The sequence below is a fragment of the Gymnogyps californianus genome, chromosome 22 (genome assembly GCF_018139145.2).
Source record: "Gymnogyps californianus isolate 813 chromosome 22, ASM1813914v2, whole genome shotgun sequence".
Lineage (NCBI taxonomy): Eukaryota > Metazoa > Chordata > Aves > Accipitriformes > Cathartidae > Gymnogyps > Gymnogyps californianus.
This window is the reverse complement of record NC_059492.1, coordinates 8,098,222-8,116,306: the sequence shown is the minus strand read 5'-3', so window position 1 is coordinate 8,116,306 and position 18,085 is coordinate 8,098,222. Positions and strand designations below refer to the sequence as shown.

General features: G+C 37.7%; 1 long non-coding RNA gene across 3 annotated transcripts in view; it reads left to right on the top strand.

Annotated features, from left to right (window-relative positions):
* The window catches only part of LOC127025064 (uncharacterized), a 298,716-nt gene that overhangs the window by 137,123 nt on the left and 143,508 nt on the right, over positions 1-18,085 (top strand). The gene's annotated exons all lie outside the window — the stretch shown is intronic.

The window sequence follows — 18,085 nt, the reverse complement described above, 5'->3', positions numbered from 1 at the left end:
TGCTTCATCTTCCTTCCTCTTTAGTCTTCCTGTTAGAAGAGCAGTGCAAGAAAAGGACATGTCAGCTTTTGCTGCAAGGCCTGCTTGCAGATATGGGAACTATGAGAGAATAAAGAAAAAAGAGCACATCTTTGGACAAGTTTTAGTGCGTTGGCTCGGGCTCCACGTTCCCAAAGGAGAGTATTTTCTCCATACAGGGACTATTAGCAGACTAAACTTTGTATTCTGTCCAGTTGGACTAAACAGAAAATTTTTCACCCTTTGTTTTGTCCAGTGATGAGCAGAGAATTGAAGCGCCGAGTGTTCAACAGATTCCTTTTGAAGTGCATGAACAGCAGTCATGTTGAGCATCCAAGCTGAAAATCTGCTAGAGTTTTGAAATTAACTAGGTGTGTGGGGGGGTTCAGATTCTTGTAAGGAATTCAGAATATTTAAAATTAGACTCTGAAGTCTTAACTGTTTGTGATGCTGCAAACTTTCTTTAGTAGAAACACAAGAGGTGGGTCTCAATTTCTGCTCAAATGTAACAAAGCTGTTCATATTATTGAATTGATAACAATAATTTGTTTTATGAAATAAATATTCCTAATCGCTTCTTTAATTGCAGATTGCAAATTAGCAGTCATTCATGATTAACAATTCTTCCCTCTCTTTCAGATTTATTCCTTGGTTTTTGTTTTAAAATTTATATTAAGTATATAAAACTGTGTGGTGGATGGAATTTCTGTAGTGGTTCTGTTGTTGATTGTGATCAGATTAACAGCTTAATTGTGGTCAGTGCTGAGCATTCTGAAAACTCAGCTCTGTGTACATCATGCAATTTTTTTATTTTAAAAAATTGTTTACCTGCCTCAATAATAATTGACTCTTTAGAATACAGACCTGTTCCTGCATATATCAGATTAGCTGTAAGCAAATCTGCCTCCAAAGTCACTGTGCAGACATGCAACCAAAAATCAGTCTCTATTCCACCTAAGTTTCTTCAAAAATAAAGGTGTCATGAAAGTCAAGAAAAATACCAGTAGAAAGCATTTTCAGAATTAATATCTTATTCTTCTTCCACTATGATGAAATGGGTGTTGTTTTGGCATTTGTTCAGCTTTAATACTGAGTGTCAGAGATGGCTTCCCTTTTGAAGATCAGGGTCATACATGTTAAAAGGAGCTAGTCAACTCAAGGTTAAAACTCTGGGAACGTCTTTCTGCTAGAGATGACCAGTACAAGGTTAAGCCAACAAAACAGAGCTTAAGCAGGATTTAGGTGCTCTCTATACAGGCATTTTTCTGGTGTTCAGGAGAACTAATGCTCATATTCTTCTGAATGCACATTCGTACAAGGTTACTGTTAGAAATATGGGAGCATTTATGGTCCCTCGTCTGTGATTCAGCTAATTAATTCAGCTAGTTAAGTCATTTTTAGCTCTTGAGTTGAATGATTCTGAGAGGTCTTTTGCAAGCCGTTTTCAGTCATCTTGGATTTTTTCCCCCTTCACTGTAAGTGTTCTAAATATTTTTGTCCTAATACTAGTGAGTCAAGAGCTAAGAACTTCAGTGCTGTATTTAGTCTTTTATTTAAATAATAAAAAAATTATTCTAAGAGGAGAAGGCCAAGGGAAGACCTTAGTGTTGTCTACAACTGCCTGACTAGAGGATACAAAGAAGGCAGAGACAGACTCTTCTCAAGGGTGCACAGCAACAGGACAAGAGGCAATGGACACAAGTTGGAACATGGGACATTCCACTTAGATGCAGTAAAAAGATTTTTTTTTTTTTTTTTTTTAACCCTGTGGGTAAATTTTCATCCTTGGAGGTGTTCAGAAGACTCGACTAGACACGTCCCTGAGCAAGCTGATCTGATTAGACCTGCTTTGAGCAGGGGGTGGAACTATCTGACCTCCAGAGGTCCCTTCCCTTCCAACCTAACTTATTTTACAATTCTGTGGTTCTATGAAAACACAGAGCTATGGTCTGGTATGTGATACACATGGATACAAGTGGCTCTTGAGGTGAAGTGTTAAGTTACTGTACATTGTCCAAAAGAATCATTGGAGAGAGCTGCAGGAATTAAAGGGTGTAAGATGTGTGTGGATCGTCAAACTGGACTGCAGAGTACTTTTTTTTTTCTTTTTAAAAAAAGCCACAAAAATTACTTAAGTCAGAAACGTTAATAGAAGCCACTGCAAGCCTGAGAAGGTATCCGAGAGGTACGCAAATAAAGCCTGGAGCAGCAGTTTCCATACTTCCCTCCATGGGCCATCATGGAGGGTGCAGAAGCTGATACGGGATATGTCATGTGTTGCTGGACACAGCAGGAGAGAGATATGAAGCCTAAGAGGACCCTTTTGAATTCAGTGCTGTCTGTGCATCCACTGTAGACCGTAATCATATTCTTGTAGATCATAGCTGGAACAGCAGTAATAGAAAACCTCCTTTTGTTTCCTCTGAAAGTGGAAGCAGCTCCTGAAAGTGAACCACCTAATGCCAGCTAAATTAAAAGAAGGAAAGCACTTGGAATAATTCAACGAACAATAAGTGGGCAGCAATCTAGAAAAAATTAATTCATTTTATGTGTTCAACGTATTTGCAATGATATTTAATTACTGTTATGAGAGCTTGGAAAATCTGAAGGCAAGTACACTTTAATTCACGATAAGTGAACACTTTTATTTATGTTGAAAAGGATTGTCTTGCTTTTCTCTTGATTGTGCTGGCAGAAGGAAGGTGACAGAAACAAGGGGGCTGCCTCCTTCCATCGCAGCAAAGACTTTATTTTCTCAGAGCCTTAGTTGCAGGCTTCTTAATTTTTCTGTCAGAAGAAATTTCATTTCACTTGACTTAGGTCATGACTACAGAAAAATTTTGAATAGAGTGATGTGAGAGACGTGGTATTCCAAGCTTAGGCAGCCTGCCTGAAGATCTTGCAGTGGGACCAACACAATTCATAAAGGGCCTTTTCAGCCTGGGTGAATGAAAAAATCAAATCTGGCAGTAAATATCAAGGTCCTTTGGTCTTTTTTTGTCACTTATTAACATATAATAGAATTTACTGCTGCAGCTAGAATAAATGCACTTGGGAACCAAAATGGCTTTTGGACTGTAGTTTGCCAAGCATAGAACCTAGATTTAATCATTGGGATACAGAGCTTTCTTTCTTTCTTTAGGTTAAGCCTAAGAGGAGACAAAGGGAAATATTTGTTCATTGACCCCTGGCCCCAATACAAAATATAGAGAGAATAGTGATGAATCTCCAAAGCCTGCTGGCATAGTAAAGTGCTTAGTATTCTATGAAAAAACCATCATGTATTCCCTAAATAGTTCATTTTGTTTTCTAAAGTTCTGAAAAACTCTCTTTATTGAAATGCATGTTGTTGCATCGATTTTTCTAAAATACATCTTGTTATCTTTTCTTTGGTAATTGGTGACTGGTAATGACTTTGGCAATTTAACATGTTCCTGCAGACACTTTTCCCATTCCTCCAGATAACTGAAGTCAAGAGAGAGGGCCTGTCTGTCAATCTCTGATGCCTGTCAACGTGCTTGATTGACGGGTTTTGGTCCCACAATAGAGACCATTTCTGCAGCCCCCATTCTGTTATTTTCTTCTTTCTTAATACTTGTGGGGGATGGTGTTTGCTTTATAATCTGTGTTTAAAATCCAACTTGAAATGAGGCCAGTTCCTAAGAAATTATCACAAAGTCGTCTTAGCTTTGCATCAACAAAATTCTCTGGAGAGTTTCTTAAGCTGTGATTCCACCTTCCGAAATTACCTTTGCTCAAAACCTAAGCTTCATTGTTCCTCCAGAATCCCCTTCAAAATCCAGCAAAGAGGCTGTGAGGTCTGCCTAATATGTTTTGATGTAAGAAAAGTAATTTGTTCGTGCTTTACTTTATTTGGGAAGTTCTTGCTCATGGGATAACTGGCATAGAAATTTCTGCGTGTAAGGAATGTGGGCAAAATATCTGAGACTGGGAGCAGGGAAGGGGAGGGATATTTGCATTATGAGGAAAAACTCTAAAACAGAAAACAAGGAAAACTTCTAGAGGAAAGAGTAAACACGTCTACTAGTTAAAAAGGAAAGTAATGACTGTCATTGTTCACCCTCAAAATTATGCGTTCTTACAAGCATTCTAATCAACTTGGCATTAATTCACTTAATTGTGAATTAGGATTGAGCACTAGGATTGTTTCTGATGAGAGTTGTACTTAAAATTTAAGACTTTTTTTGATGAAAGAAGAGAGTGTGAGAAGAACTGGTTTCTGTATTTGAAAAAACTATCTCAGATTTTGTGAAAAAAAAATCACATTTTACTCAAAAGCTAATTCTTTTAACTTTAAAAATAAGAAACAATTCAATGTGAGTGTAAAATCAGTTGCTGCTACTGTGATATATGGCAGTAAATGTAACTGTTGTGTCAGTTAACTGCCTGTAGAATCAACAATATTTACATCATTCCGCTCAGTATAATTTGGACAGGAAGAGAAAGGAAACTAGGGGTGAAGAATTGCCATGTTGGAGTCTGAAATACCTTAAAGGAAATACACTTACCAAATACACTTACAAAGAAATAACCCCATAACGCCAAGGTTATTCTGATTAATCACAATATCACATGTACCTGTTGGTTCTTACAGGTATTCTCCTAGTCCCAGTACTCGTGCAACTAGGGTCTGAGCAGTGCGCTGAGCAAATGCCAGTGAATGTTTTGGTATTGTTCAGTTATTTCACATTCACTGTTTAGAGGTTGAGGATTCTGTTGTGGACAGATACAAGAGGTGGATGCTAGACTCAAATGTTTTTTGTTGGGAAAGGACTGTTTGGTTTGTTGCATGGTTCTTTTTTCCCCCCAGTTGTTTATTGAAATGTAGGCCAAAAAAACCCACCCAACCCAAAAGGATGTATTTAATAAAACTAAGATCCTTCTCCTCTGGTAGCTCTGTGTTCGTAACATCTGAGTTTGGACATAAAGAATAAACAATAGCTAAATTTGGGTTTATTGTTTCCTATAATAACAAATAGAATAAACTAATCAGTTCCCAGATAAGAGTCCAATAAGCTGGCAGAGAAATTGAAATAGATTGAAATAGACCGAGTGTGTGGATGTGTGTATGAATATCCATTTCTGTTACACAATATGGACCCTGAGATTTGAATCCCATTCTTGCTGTATAAATTACTGAGCACCCTCAATTCTTTAAATGTGTAGAGCACTCAGTAGTTCAAAAGAAATAGTCTTGTATATTCTCAGTTAAACTACTTGGATGATGCCTCTGCTGCAGCGTGTACTAACCTGTTACCTTTTGGCCATGTGAACCGATGATGGTGAGTGGGCCAACAGTGGTAGAATAAAAGAAATAACAGATGCAACTGATGTGCTAGCAGATATTGGCGGGGGGGGGGGCAGGAAGCAAATATGGGAAAATGTATAATCCTTGGACTTTTTCCCGAGGTCCTCATTGCATGAATGACTATATGATATATTCTGTGTGTCAAGAAGAGAAAAGTACCCCAGTATGATACAAAGTGTTTGAGCGATATACCCTGTGCATCTTGGGTCTATTTAGTTGGTTGTGTTTGTATGTTGCTAACCTATTTTTCCAAAGAGTTACAAAGACTAGTTCAGGATAAAAATGAGCTCATTCCCCACAGTGCTTTCTGCATAAAGTGGCCACAAGCCTCTACATCAGGGAATACAGATAGCATGTAGGAATGACAATTTTATGGAACTAAGAGAAACCACATCTCCACTGTCATTTCCCTTTCAGGGGAATTCTTTCCTGTCCCTGCTGAAGCATTCAGAATGTATAGTTCAGGGAAAGTTGTAATTTTCTAAGCTTCAGAATAGGGGGCAGTAAGGTCACAGTATTCCTTGAACACTTTTTGTTCTGTTGCTGCTGGAGTATATAGTGTTAAAATGGTTTAGAATGACTGCATCTTTGCTTTTGAATCAGGACTTACCTCTCATATTACGGTAAGCTGACTGTTGCTAGAACCCCTGCTGTTGCAAGAGACTTAGTGGTGGACAAGGCGTAGAAATTGTGTGCACCCACATTAAATAAGACCATTCTGAAACACGTGGGTGTACTTTTAAAATGTCTTATAAACCATATTATGCATTTAAAATAGATCCCACTGTACAAAGAATGGCAAAAATCCAATTTATGCGTTCCCGTTTGAACACAGAGAAGCAGCTAACAGATGTACACAGAAACACCCATCATGTGGCTTTCTTGCAATCATGGGAACCTGGAGGAAAAGTCTCATTTGTGCCATCAGTGGTTACAGACTTGGTACCAGCCTGATGCACCAGGTCTGTGGAGATCACCATCTTTATCCTTATAGAGAGAGCTACAGCATATACTTTCTACATCTGTGGAATTGCCATACCCTTTCCTACACTGAACAGGTAGAATAGTTTCAGAGGGCAGATTCTCCTCTATCTCAAATTTCTAGAACAATCATTTGGCCTGGCATGGCTATGGTCTCTAAATTACATCTGAGTCATCAAATGTCACTGGTGCTACCAGCCCTTCATTTGCAGATGTTTTCTTTATCCATAGCAATATCTCTTGTGTTATGCCGTACTGAATTTTATGTGCAATTTCGTTCATTCCCCAAACCCCCCCCCCTTTTTTTTTTAAAGATTGCATTAAAGGCACTAGTTGCTTTTCAGATTTATTTATCATGTTCTTATGTTCCCAAATGCAGTAAGTGGGAACTCTTCTTTTACTCCCTGTGCAGTTTGTTTTTTTGTATAACTGCATGAAATCTTTTTCCTTCTGAACTAAGCAGACCCAGTTTCTAATTATGTCTTGTAATTAAATTCCTGCTGGCCTGGCACCATTTTTGTGACCTGTCTTTGAATTCTTTCTCTTCCTGCTGTGTTGTTTCTGAGAGAAAGCAAACAAAAATGAAACCAGTATTCTGGGTGAGGCCATACCATTGATTTGAACAGTGGCGTTAATATTAGCACTGTTGGTTTCTATCTCATTCTGGATGGATCCCAAGAATTGTTTTGTTTTTCTGATTGTGCTGCGCTTCAGCAGAAGACTTCGTAGAGTTTTCCCACAATGATGTGCAAAGCTGTTGCTCTCAGTTGAGAACTCTGAAAGGTAGCTATGAAAAGGTGAAAGTGTAATGTTAAAAAGATACAGAAATTGGTGGTAAGGAGCAGATGTACAAGAAAAGGATCTAATTACAGGCTTTTGTCAAAAGAGTTCATGAAGCTAGCATAGGTCCAGAGAAGCTGGGAGAAAGAAGAATGAAAAAAGGCTGGTAAGTAAAGATATTCATATGAGAAAGTATGTGTCTGTACTCTGAATGTGATTGGTAGTGGTTAGAGCTTCCGTATCTCACGTTGGAAAGTGTTACTTGGTCTAATACCAGCATCTTTAGCCGTGTGCAGCGTTATGACTAGTGCACTGTGATAGGCCTTGTCATGCCTGTATGTGTGCATCTAGCTCTTAATCGATCTGCTGAGGTTTTATATAGGTAACCAGAAGCCTGCATCGAATTCCACAAACTGACAGCCCTCAGTTCTGAAATAACTTTGTAAGTTACAGCAGTTTAAGTTAAATCAATATGGTTTATAAAATTTAGCCTTGGCTAAACAACTGTGACAGTCCATAGCAACCTGAATTTCAGATGAACCTACCCTATGTATAAATGAAATGTCCGATGTCTTTGTTAGTTTCGCACATAGCATCTTTCTACACTCTGACTAGATGCTCTGCATCTTATGTTTATTTCTTGCAGAAGGTGTATTTAACCTTCTGATTGTCACTGTGTGGAATATGATGATGGAAGCCCTGATTTTGCACACAATGAATATATTGATAGATTTATCTCATTTACTGTACTTGTCTGTCATGTCTAAGGACACTAATGAGTTGTTTTCAGGGACTAATGAGAACTGTAATGGCTAACGGATATTTACAGCATCGCTGCGTTTTACCATGTGATGTGAACACCAACTTCAGTTCCTTCAAGTCTTTAATTGACACCATCAGAATCTTTAATTACGTTTCATCAGACAATAAAAATCTCAGAGAAATCAATGAGGAGAAGTTGGTGATCCTGCTGGAGCGACCGGTTACTCTGATGGACACTTTCTTTGAATGCTACACTCTTAAGTAATAAATTCCCATAAAAGTCATTAGAGAACTAATGTTAAAACAGACCCAACTCAAAACCAGATTTTTCCTATTTGCTCTTTGTTTCCCATTAATTCAACTGTGAAAAGAAAAAGAGACACTGCCAAGCTCTTTATTTTTTTAGATATTTTCAAACTGTGTTCATTTATAAAATAAGAAATATTAACTGGGAAAAATAGTGTTTCCCTTGGTCATAATAGTCCAGATTTGTAGATAACTGGAATGGGGTTTATCTCTTCTGATTTGGACATCTGAAAATTAGGCATCTGGTCTCAGGTAGAGTTCTGGGCTACTTGTGGTTAGGAAAGAGAAGGACACCTCCTGAAGGTAAGACATTCTATCTTAAAGTAGGTTTCCAAAAGGAATGGGACAATTTACCCAGCATGTGTACCTATATGCTTTTTTCCCTATTGCAGTCACAGTCTGGGAACTAGTGTGCAGTTTGCAATCCAGTCCAATAGCATGCTGCTGCTACCAAATAAGTTTTCCAGTTGTCTGCCTGCCAGATGTAGCCAAAGGCTTTTAGCCCTTTCTGGGTTGGATCCTGGGATTATTTTTCCATGAGATCAGTGAGATAGTCCAGTTGATCATATCATCGTGCAATTTGATGCATGTGAGGAGTCCAAGGAGAGCAGGACAATCTGTTTTAATGGCAACCTGTAGTTAGATTAGTTTAGGCATAGCATACTTGAACTGCTAGGCCAGTACCCATTTAGCAGTTCTCGAAAAATCCCTGTAGATACCTGCAACTATAGTTACTTAAACAGTCTTCAAAATCTGGCCCATGCTTATGGCTTTAGAATTAGCAGATCTGATCCTCTCTCAACTGCGTATTACGCATGCCTACAAAGCAGAAAACCAGCTTTCTTGCTTTTTCAATTTGTGGAAAGTTCCTCAACTTTGTGCAATTTCTTCAGATAGAAAAATCTCTTTGCTTCTTTTCACTTAACTGAAACCAAAAGTAATTAAACCAAAAGCATTTATTGATGCAAAACCCCTAAAGAATTGGCAATGAAAATAGTGTATAAGATACATAACATTCTAATATTTATAACACTTGGGTTGGCCTCTAAAGTAAAGGTGGTTTTTGCCTGCTTCACCACAGAATTAAAAAAAGATCTAGTACCCTTTAACTCATTAAAATTTGAGGGGGCACACTGGTACAACATATTCTTATTTACTTATTGAAATGTTGTTTAGTTACACTCAGGGTCTTTATGTAAATTATTATAATTTCTGATTTAATTTTACATAAGTGTATTTTTAAGACAAAAAAAAGATCTTTAAGAGTCTATTTTAAAACACTGAAACCATTTTTTAAAATTACCATTTAATCCATTCTAGATTTAAGTGATGTCAAGGTGTTTTATTGCTCTGGTGCCTGGTAAAAGAGAACTTCATTGAGAGGGAGGAAACCAGAGGGGCTTAACATTTCAAACTTAAGTTGACCTCGGGTGACTCAAAGTTGATAAACAGTAGATTCTGTGGTGGCACTTAAATAATTTAAAGAACTCTATGGACTTTTGAAATCTCAGCAAAATCCAGGTTGACTGCAAAAGTCCTTAAAATACCAACTTGTGGAGTAGGTTTGAAAAAATTGCAAGCATAAGCTTGTAAGGGAATCAAAAAATGAGGAGTTCCGTTGACCGCATATGTTTGTGTCCATTAGTCACATCACCTATGGAGACATTAGCACAGTTACTGTTGTGGTGCTGGTATTTGCAGGGATGAGGCAAATTAACGCTTCTGCACAGTGCCAGAGGTGGGTATGAAGCAGCTTATTGGGGTTCTAGCAGTTCTCTCAGTACTGCTGCAGCCGTACCATTGGGATGGACTCCCATGCTGTATTGGGTTCAGATTTACAACAAGCCAGAAAGATTCTGTTTTTGCACCATAGCATCCTAGCATTATTCCAAGGTTTCCGTAAAAAAAATCAAGTGTGGAAGTGACTGTGCAGAATAACGGAGAAGAAGAAATCTGCTGTGAGCACAGAACTTTGCAAACGTGATCCTGAGTATTGTGGCTTTTGTGACAGAGCACAAGACCAAGTGTAAGTCCACATTTACTGATGTTTTTAATTTTAGTTAATTACTATTTTCAGTGAAAGGGAGCATTTGGTTTAATTTCACTAAATGTCTAGATTTATTCTGGAGAAACTGATTATATCTTCCATTGTTAGTACATTATCTTCGTAGTATTTTTACTTAGACAAAATCTAGGTCATAGAAGGTAAAGAATTATGTAGATCCTGCTCAATTCAAGCAGTGTGTCACTTTCTGTGGAACCAGCTGGGATTATTTCATAACAGTTTATTATTATTATTTTAGGGATTTCACTAAATTTGTTTCCAAGGTTTTCTGAATAATAGTGCTCAGGATGTTCTGTGCAGCAGATGAAATCCACATGGATTTTGCAGTTGCCCAAGCATTCTCCTTTTGCTAACTATGAAAAATGGTTTATGGTTAAATTAAAAAGAATTTATTCCCATTTTGAAGTCAGAACAACCATTTTTACAGCAAAAGAGTTGAATGTATGCTCAGTTATCTACGAACACATTGTTTTTGCCTGTGGCCTAAAATTATATTGGCTGTTGTGGTAGAATTTTGGAGGTATGTTGGAAGCAGACTGTATGAAATGTTAAAGCCACAACAGTACTTACAGTGGAAGACAGCAAGATGAGCTTTGACAGAATCCCTCTCCTTTACACGTAGGAAAGAAGGATGAGACTGATAGTCGGTTCATCTTGATCTAATGAGTCTTGATCTGAGGGTGAGGATAAACGTGTGAGCTGAAAGGGGATGATGCTGTTGAGGGAACTGCAGTCAGTTTAGGTGGCAAACACTGCATGAGAAAGCAGAGCAGACAGAAAGGAGACTGATAGGTAGCCCCAAAACAGAGGAATATGGCTTTTAGAGCTGAAGAAACAAAGGCAAGGTAAGCTTCATGATTTCACACTATCAAACTCACTCCTAAGATCTGTGGGAACACAGGCTGTGTATTAGAGCTCATACCCCCGTATTAAACTGGTACAGTGTTTTTTTTTAGTTATTTTTAGTTTTTTTAAAGAAAGAATATGGGTTCCCTGCAGTACTGGCACACTAGCACACACCACCTGTATCCTATCAAATGACAGATGTAGTCAGTAAGATACAAAAGATGTTCTCTCCAGTCCATCTTGGCTGCCTATTCTCTGATCATTATTTCTTCTGCAGAGCTGTATTTTCAGTGATTCATTGTCCCATGTTACAAACTGTATCACAATATTGTCTGGCTTACCTGACCTGTTAAACATTTTCAGATGTGTCTTTGTGCTTCTCTGGTTAATCACTATTCTCAGAAATAAAAGAGGTAAAACCAACGAAGCCTGGGGTATTTTGCTAGAGAGTTTTGCCTTTTTGATTACTTTCTCAATAGTCATAGCACCTACTCACCATTTTGGGGCTGCATATTCCTTTACATGTGCATTTGAAAGATACTTGCAAACACAGTTTCTTGTCTCAGATTCACTGCAGAATATGTGTGTGCTTCTTACTCTAGGTTGGGATGTTCAGGTGAAAAGGGAGTGCTAGTGATTGCTTTCTGTCGTTTTGCCACTATAGAGTCATCTTTCCTTTGAATACCAGTATTGGTGGACTATTCAGTCATTTCACTCTTTCTTCATTCTGTGCTATCTCTAAGTTCTTCCTTTATTTCTTCGGAAAAGTACTCTTTTCTTTTGCTTGCTTAACAGGAAACAGTTCTTCTGGGCAGTTACCCATCTGTCTTCTCTCCCACAATGAGCAAAATGAGATAACTTATTGTACTCTGCCTGATGAACCCTTGCCATATGCTGGGAGATGCTCCAGCTGCACTGGCCTAGTGGTAGTGCTGCACAGACTTTTTTTTTTTTTCAGTAATCTGATGTACCTGCCCCTACCAGCATCTTCAACACTGATCTGGAGCCGGAGTTCTGCCTTCTGATTTGTGTTGGATAACAAATGCAGTTAGTGAACAGCAACAGCTTTTTGCTGTGGATAGAAAAAGTCTACAATTTCAATACCTCACATAATGCTCCTTTCCTTACTCTCTCCTTCCTCCAGTGTTTTTGAGTGTGCAGATGTTTCCTAGTTAGTTATTATTTAAGTGAGCAGCTTCTTGCTAACATGTTAATTAAAACTCACTGTCCGGAATCTCTTGGTACAATTTGCAGTGTAATCTGTAGCCTCTAGTGCATCATTGTATCTCTATTAAAAGGAATTCTGTGTAATGATGCTGGGATTTAATTAGTTTCTTTGCCGGTGTTGTAAAACATAGTGATAAATGAGCTAACAGGTCCATGGATCATTATTCTACTAGAGATGAGCTTATTAGCTGATTATGAATCATTAACAAAGTCTACATGGGATTTGCTTATCTAATTCAACACAATTTTGAACATTCAATACTCTACATTCATTTCTTTCAACTAACAACATTGTGTTTAGATTGTAATCTTTGCATCCTTTATTCGGAGAATTTTCTTCTTCAGTGTTGAATTCTAATTATATTGCAAGTGCTGTGAGAAGACCTTGTGTCCATCTGTGATGAATGCAAAGCTGTGTTGTAAGGTTTTACACAACTGCGTATTTTTTCATTTGGTTTTGAGTATGTCTGTTTATTAATCATCTTGCATTGCAGGAAAGAAAGAAACTAAAATTCTACTCAACTTACATTTCTTAAACAGTACACTAACTAGAGAAAAGTGAAATACACTATACCCGCTAGAACTGATCATGTAGAAGGGGGCATATTCACACCACAGTGAGTTTTCGATTTGGGGGTGGGGGCGTGGCCTATGTAGCATCAGTGCAGTTGTCAGAAATCATGTATGTTTGTAACACAAAAGTGTACTTCGTGGAGAATACTCACCTGAGAGGTTTTCTGAGAACGAAATAATTCAGAAATTTGGTGCTGTGAGTTTATCTTCAAATAAATAAGACAGAATTTCAGAAGATTTTTCCACTTCTCATTGAGTATCTGCAGGTGTTTAAAGTACATTCTCGCCTTGACCTCCCTGATGCTCACCTTTTTAGCCAAGCCAGCCTTGGTTAGATAGATTTCAGGGTATTTTTTTGCTGTGCCGTAAGGTTAATTTGGGGTTATTGTAATTCAAGAACAAACATTTTCTGTCCTGAATTTTGTTAGCTTCTTGTTTTTAAACAAATTTGTGAAAGGACATACATGTACTAGAAGTGAGAATGTGCCCTGGTTTTGTGTTCAGTTGTTGTCTCTTCCATTTAAATTTAAAATACATGCAATTAATGAAAATCAGCTAAGGAAGCATCTCTTCCATTCCAGTGCATCATAGGACCTTAGCAAGTGGAGTTTGTGTTGTACTTCTGTGATACCAGACCAGCAGAGTGAGATCATGTCAGGATGGTGACACCAAGAAAGTATTGTGTGTGATTTCCCCAGAGCTCTGTTATGAGCGCTCTTAGCAGATGTGTCCCAGTTCACCTCAGCCATGAGACTGGTGGTCAAGAAATAGTGTCGCAGCCAGGCAGAGCACATCACCAGACTCTATGAAGCTTCCTGTGAGGGCTCTGTTAGTGAGAAAGAAGGGATTTCTTCATATTTCTAGACTCCTTTTTGACTAGGAGTGCTAGTACTGCTGGCCGATCAGTTCCCTTGTGAGATTTGAGCAGGTTTCTTACAAAGTGATGAAGTTTGTAATTTTTCAGCTGAGAAAATGGGCTATAATATGTTGTTGCAGTGCATATGGTAAATAAGAAGCTAAAAAATAGGAAAGCCTAACATGATAAAAATTCCTATGCATCAAATGCCGGGCATGGGCTGCGGGAGGAGTCCAAGAAAACGCTCCGTAGAAGATCTCACTGTAACTCTTCAGCTTTGTGCAATGTGAAACTAAAAAATAATAGCAGCAGGTAAGTTTTTAATGGAGATGAATACACAAATGTTTGTTTTCACAGTTTTGTCAATTTTTGAACCAGCAGAACAGAAATAATAAGTTTCACCCCTGTCCACTTGTCTAAGCTCTTCAAAGCTTCTTCCCTGCCAGTTACTTCCTTTCTGTCCCCAAGTGCGTAACACTTTTCTGTACACTTCATACTCTGGATATGTCTTTATTTAGCCGTTTTATTGCTATGATAGTTATCAGTATTGCTAATTAAGAGCCATTTGTACAAATAGCTAGTCTGTATGCAAATATTGTTGTGCATTCTTTGTTTCTTCCAAGCATATTTTATCTTTAAGATCATAGTCCTTTTAGGGCAACCATAGCTATTTTCAGTGTGCTTGCAGTGATTTGCACAGCCGTAGACCATTTGCTGGATGTGTGTTCTAGCGGCTATGGCAGCATCAGAGGTCAGTAGTCTTCCTGACTTCAGACGACTTTCTTCCAGGGCAGAAATTAGGGTTTAGGGCAGCTCACTGTTATTAGCCAGAATGATCCTGCAATCACTGAAACAGCATAAACTAGCCAAGTTGTTGACGACTACATTAGCAATAGAAATCAGCAGGGTAAAATTGCATTGACAGTTACAGATCTGCAAATGATGAGCCATTGTTTGTAAACAGAAGGGAGTTTGGTGTAGCCTACTTTGTGTACTCCTTACTAGAAAATAACATGCTTAGGTGTACAAGGTGTATCCAACAGGCATGTGTCTTTGATTCTCAAGCATTCCGATACATCCGTAGAGTATTGACTTACCGATGCTGTGCTTTAGGTATTCTTATCCTGCCTTTGACCCAAGGCTGGAGAGAAATGAATATTGAGAAATGGGTATTTAGTCTTCTCTGTTCAAAGTCCCCTTGACTTGAGTGCTACGTAAGGATACTTGTGTGTTCTTTTTGGAAGGCGGGCTCTTTTGCTGGATATGCTTTTATTCTGCTCTCAAAAATGTAGCTGTCATTGAAAATGACCTCTGCGGAATCTGCCTTAGTTGCTTCTGCGCAGGAGACTGTTAATAATTCTTCAGGAGAAATCCTGGCAATAATGTAAAAAGATGATGATGGTGATGGCAGAGTTGCTGCCATCATACACTGTTCAATAAATACAGAGTTAAAAATTCAAGATGTTCCTCAAAAATTGGCAGCTGAAAGTGGATACAATTTTCTTGCGATTCTAGCAGGATTCCTCTCTTATGAATATACTATTTACAGAGCCATTAGTTCTAATCCTTTCTGATCTTTTGTTTATCATGTCAGAGGTAAATATTACTTGGTTTGTCCCTGTGGGAGCAAAGAGCATACTATTTTTGTTTCTATGTTATTTTCTTTCACTGAGACAACCTCTTATTTCTTCCTTTGAAAAAGATTTGTAAAATGACAGATGAATTTCCAACAACAGTAATATTTCTTAATAGTTAAGGAAACAGGTTTGTATTGCAGAGATGCAGCCATGAAGAAAAACAGGAGAATTAGAAAGGCATGGTTTAAAATATAATACAATAGTAACACCAAGTGAAACGCTAGAAATTTTCAATATCCTTCATGGTGCAACTGGAAAAGTTGATTGTGTAAACATATACCCTTTACCTTAGTTTCTCTTTACATAAGCGTAGTACCTTTTCAGTTGCATGTTATCAGTGATCATGAATTACAGTATTATTAGCTCCACTCAAATCTTTATATAATTGCGATTTGATATTGTACAATAATTTATTCATTTTAAACCATTTATTCAATTTCTAAATAGACATCATTTTATAAAATAATTTAATCTGAGATTTTTATAAACAATAAATTGGATACAATGTCTGTATAAAAACATCAAATTGTATTCCTTTGTAATTAGGATAAAATACTTGCTCTCAAAATTACTTTTTTTAATAAAGCAATGTTAATTTTTGTTTTGAGCAAAATACTTGAATCCTAAGAATCATAATGAGTAACATTTTTCATATCAGTCTCCGTACAGCTCTGGAAGCAATGTGACTGTTTATTTTGTAGAACACATTCCAATTTCATAAGCAGTAGGATATGGACATTTAAATGAATTGAAACAAAGCAGGTTAATTATTCAGGGACCTCAGACTAAAATAAGTTAAGTCACAAATAATGCATCATGTGCTCTCATTATAACCTGAATGTCCCTAGATTACTGTGAGTATTACCCCTCGCTCTTAGAGCAGTATTTTCTGTCTGATTAGAGGTTTGTTTTCCTTTTTAGTATCTATTTTGCTATTTTCAAAAACAGGGTCCCTTTTTAGATATACATTAGTACCCTGATAGGGATAAATCTATATTTCTGCTAACAGAGTACTGATTTCTGGGTTTTGTAAAGGTCGCATAAAATGTGGTTAGGCAACACCATTCTTTGAAGATCATTACTACTACCTCTATAAATATATATAATAGCCAATAGCAGAGAATACTAACTTTTAGAGCAACATTTACAAAGCTTTATCTTCTCAAGGTGATGCCCTTTAATAGAGGACAATGCATGGTTCTTAGTTCAGCAGTTCTGTCAAGTCTGAGGCAGTCATTTGATTTCACTTTTATACATATGCTTAGGTGTTCAGAAAATTACTGTATGTAGAAGAGAAGTCCTGAATACTATAAGGCTAGGTCAACAACAAGGAAGTAGATTTCCGAATTCTTCTTGTTGATGTTTTCTGTGATCTGACTTTATTCTGACTTTGACTTACTTTAAACAGCAACATGCACAAATATGAGCGTTATTACACAGTTTTGATTTCCATTTTAAAGGATCTCATAGTTGCTTGGAGTTGTTCACGTGCTGCAGATGAGACAGTAGTGCTAAATGTTTGCATTTTTGTCTCTTGCAAGAGGAAAAGGCTAGTTTGTTTTTTGGGGTTTCTTTTTGTTGGGTTTTTTTGTTTGTTTGTTTGTTTTTAATTTTATGAGCATCTTTGAGTGGGCTGAGTAGAAGCAAAACCCAAGTATAATTTATTCTGCCTAGTGTTTCGGAAGTTCTCTGTATCATCCACCTTTTGTCTATCTGATCATACAGAAGAAGATGCTTCTACCTTCGCAGAAGCCAGCAAAGCAAGTCTCTGTGAGTAAGGGGACAAATTTAGACCAAACCATTGCTAGTTCCAAATAATCTCATTAGAATGACATACAAAAGAACATGGTGGGTTATTCATCATCTGTCCCTCTACATGAAAGTTTAGCGTCGTTTTTAAAGATCTGTTGTAATACAAGAGCCATTATAGACTTGTTGCCCAAGTTACAAGTTCTCTGATCTCTTTGACATAGATGATGTCGTCTAGATCATCTAGTCTAGTCTAGAAATAGACAGCATTATTATGCTGTCTTCTAGCCTCCAGAGGCTTGTGTCTTGCTTCTAAGTAGTATCTCTTTTCTCCTGTGCAGCAGGGAGTTTTATTTTTGTAGACTGTGAACTCTGGGGATTGATTGTATCATTTTATATATTTTATGGAATATGCTTATCCATCTCCTCACACAGCAGCAGCAATAAACAATCAGTTCCAACTACTAAACGACATGATGCTTCCCGAGTTACCCATGCATTCAATATGTTTGGACCCAAGTATATGGCAGGCATCATTGTTTTTTTGGTTTGTTTTTTTTTTAATTGATCTATAACCGAAATACTAGATACCGATATGCTAAAGCACGTTTAGACCCAGACAATATTGTCTTTGTTGAGTATGGAGGCATTAGTTTGTGCGTGTGTATACGTGACTTAACATGGAATGTTGTGCACGTAATCTAACGTAGACCTGAGGAAGGGTTTCATGTGCATAGTTCAATGAAAAGGTAAGCGTGTGTAAAGTATGCTTCCCTGCTCCCTTGTGCAAGATTCCATGCTCTGTTCTGAAGCTTTCTCTTTAAAAGCTAGTGTCATCAGAGACATGGATGGATGGATAATAGCCTATGGAGTTCTTCCTTTCTATTTTTTATCTCTCATTGAGGATGCTGCAGGAAGTGAGGGAGATTTGACTTTGTCACTACCTCCACCTTTGT